This window comes from Echinops telfairi, unplaced genomic scaffold, assembly GCF_000313985.2.
Source record: "Echinops telfairi isolate 266 unplaced genomic scaffold, ASM31398v2 ScPeMD7_21;HRSCAF=78, whole genome shotgun sequence".
Lineage (NCBI taxonomy): Eukaryota > Metazoa > Chordata > Mammalia > Afrosoricida > Tenrecidae > Echinops > Echinops telfairi.
The window spans coordinates 7797400-7800947 of record NW_022103918.1 but is presented as its reverse complement, the minus strand read 5'-3'; positions in this window follow the sequence as shown (position 1 = coordinate 7800947).

Below are 3548 nucleotides of genomic sequence, written 5' to 3'. Positions count from 1 at the left end.
GAATGATGTTCAAGTTACAGAAAGTTAAAGGAGTCAGTATGCCACAGGGATTCCGTTCAAGACCTGTTGTCGAATTATAGTCAAATTTCTGAATGCAGAGGTAGGTATTTGTCTAATAAAAACAAGTGAATGATTACAAACTAGAACACAGTTTTATCACAATCACAGCCATAAGTGGAACCATCATCTTCTCTCCTCATGTAAAACTGTACTGGTTAGTTAAGTGTTTTAATTATATAGGCCATTTGTCTTTAGGACAATCAAGGCATACGCTCATGGAGATAAAGAGCTTCTTATTTGAAGCCTACCATTTTTGTTAAAATTAATTAAAAAATAATTTTATTGGGAGCATGTACAACTCTTATCACAATCCATCCATCCATCCATCCATTGTGTCAAGCACATTTGTACATTTGTTGCCATCATCATTCTCAAAACATTTGCTTTGGCATCAGCTCCTCATTTTCCCCCTCCCTCCCAGCTCCCCTCCCTTATGAACTCGATAGAAATAATTTGACAAGTTATTATAGCTGGGGTAACATTTTGGACCATCTAAAATCTATCCTTTAGGATGGTCTCCCTCCCTTCTAGTCTTAGAAGTCAGCTAAACTCAACAGCGTATGAGGGCTCCATAGAGCCGACTCTCTTTTAGCATTCGTGTGTCACTTCTCATTTATCAGAACCTTTGTGATAAATCAAAAAAGGAATGCCCTGACAAGGAAGAGGGTGGAGAGCCATGGATGAGACAATCAAACCTGTGTCTTCAATGGCTCTGTGAAAATGTTGTAATTCTAGCTGTTGCGCAATGAAACGACCTTTGTGTCACTGGGTATTGGAGCAGCGAAGGTATCTGGTAACACAAATCCTGTTTATTATTTGGATAGATGATTGTCATTATTTTATTTCCTTTTGTCTTTGTTTTTGAACTTTTTCCCACCATATATGCTACCTACTTTTGTTACCTACTGTTTTTTCTCTTTTTAAAAAAACCCTGGTTTGTTATTAATAACAAAAATACCCACTATAACACCATTCCCTTTTTTTTATGTACATGTTAAAATGGCTATAAAAGCTACCACTGATAGAACACCAATAATGTTCCAGGCGCTTTTCACATTTTATCCCTAAATTCAAATAAAATTCTCTAAGGTAGTTATTATAGCCTCTGTTTTACAAAGGGAGTGTAAGATGCCACACTCTCAATTTCATCATACTCTATTAGTATTTGTAACTTCATATTAAAGACTAATCCTTCATTCCTGTTTAATTTGTTATTTTACATATGTAATACATTTATTCATCTAATGTATTTTGATAAAAGCCTTGGTGCATACTGGTTATGCATTGGGCTGTGAACAGCAAGTTCCAAAGTTTGAAACCACTAGGAACTCTAAGGGAGAAAGATGAAGCTTTCCACACCTGCAAACAGTTGCTGTCTTGGGACCTCGCAAGAGCACTTCTACCCTGTCCTATAAGGGCCCTAAGAGTCAGTTCTGACTCAAGGGCAGGGAATTTGGTTATATGCAAAGAAGGACCTTGCTTATCTTGTGGATTACAGAGAAGACTTGTGCATTCTTGTCCTTAGGTAGTTTATTGGTCAGCTCAGGAGATCACACTGGTGCAAACGATCAACTAGGAACCCTGTGGTGTGGTGGGACTGGGAGGTGGGCTAGTGGTTATGTGTTGGACTGCTAACTGCCAGATCAGTGTGCTGAAACACCAGCTGCTCTGAGGGAGAAAGATGAAGCTTTCAACTCCTGTAAAGAGTTACAGTGGTAGAAACCCACAGGGGCAGTTCTACCATGTCCTCTCTCAAAGGGTGCTCTCAGTTGGAATAGGCTATATGGCAGTGATTTTGGTTTTAATAGACGTTATCAAAATACAAAGTAGAAACTGAGAAATTCTTAAAGGTATACTAGATGTCTCATTGAACAGTACCAAAGAAACAAATAAACTTAATGAGCATTTGCTAATGACTGAGGTGAATGATTGAAGATACTTCTATTGCAAGAGAATACAGATAAAAGTTTATGTAAATTCAGAGACAGCAGGAGTATCACGAGAGGTTTTCTGGTAAATGTAGGATATGAGTAAAATCTGAACAGTGTGTGGAATCCCTAGGTATCCGAGAAGGGTATTGAAAGGTGAGGAGAGTGGGCAAAGTACAGGAATAAGTTACATGTAAACTGTGAGCGATGTAAATAGAAGTTCAATGCAAGGCAGCAAAAAGGGATAGGTGTAAGTCACAAAAAGGAATAGGTTTGCTAAGTTCATTGTCCATGTACCAAATATCCTCTGACAGATCTGTCTACAGTATTGAGTAGACTCCCATTCTCTCTTTTATACCCGTTCAGCCTGTGAGTCAATTCATACATCTAGTCATAGATCGCAGTTATTGCAGGATGGTGTATATAAAAGTATTTACCTCTGATACCTTTAACTCTTGAAAACCTCCTACTGTCACTCTTTGTTCTCATCATGTTTTGCTAACCTCTCTCCCTTTGTATAGTGGCTTCTCCATCATCTAAATGAACACTTGTCTATCTTCATTGAAATCTTGGTTAGCTTTTTTGGGGGGGTGGGGGTGAGGGCTTGAAACAATGCCCAGCTAGTGTTTCATGGGTTCTGCAGGTCAGATGTGGAGAAACAGCTCAACTCAGGGTCTTTCCCAGCTGAAAACAAGGTTTCACAGGAGTTGCTAACGCATGACAAGCCCAGGATCCTCGCGAAAAATCACTGACTGTTGACAGAATTCAGGTATTTGGGATTGTAGGACTGAGACCTTCGGGAGCCTGGTTGTGTACTGGGAATGCTGCTATCTGCATGGCTGGCCATTTGAAACCACCAACAGCTCCTCGGGAGAAGGGCTGGGCTTTCGACTCCCCTGAAAGCAGTTCGGGTCACTAAGAGGCAGCATTGACTGCATGGCAGCTACTTTTCTGAGGCTTTGGCCACTCGAGGCTGCCTACTGATGCTTGCCACGCGGTCCCCTCCATAGCATGGCAATTTGCCCCGTCAAATATAAGAAATCCTTGGGGCAGTTTCCAATTTCTCCCCTAAGGAAAGCCTTACAAGGGCTTGCCTACTTAAGTCAGGTCCTGGCAATCTGTTTTTTTGTGTGATCTCAAAGTCAACTGAGTTGAAAGAGAAATTGGGAAGCTGAAATAAATTATGAAGTTAAAGAACAAAACTATTTATGAATTTGATAATGATTCTGTACAAAGGAAGCATCAAAAAGTTCATGGAAAAATTGAATTAAAAGATAATGGAATTTTTCCATAAAATTTGTGAAGCCCTCTTTGTGTTTATGTGAGTCACTTATATGACTAACTTTAAATAAATAAGTTGAAAAGATCATATTTTAATGGTCTCACTTGAAATTTTGGGTTCAATTTCACTGCGAGGAAAGGAATATCGGTTGGACACCATGATAAGATATTTTTTTTTAATTAATCAATTTATTGGGGCTCATACAATTCATCACAATACATAGATCAATTGTGTAAAGCACATCTATACATTTGTTGCCCTCATCATTCCCAAAATTC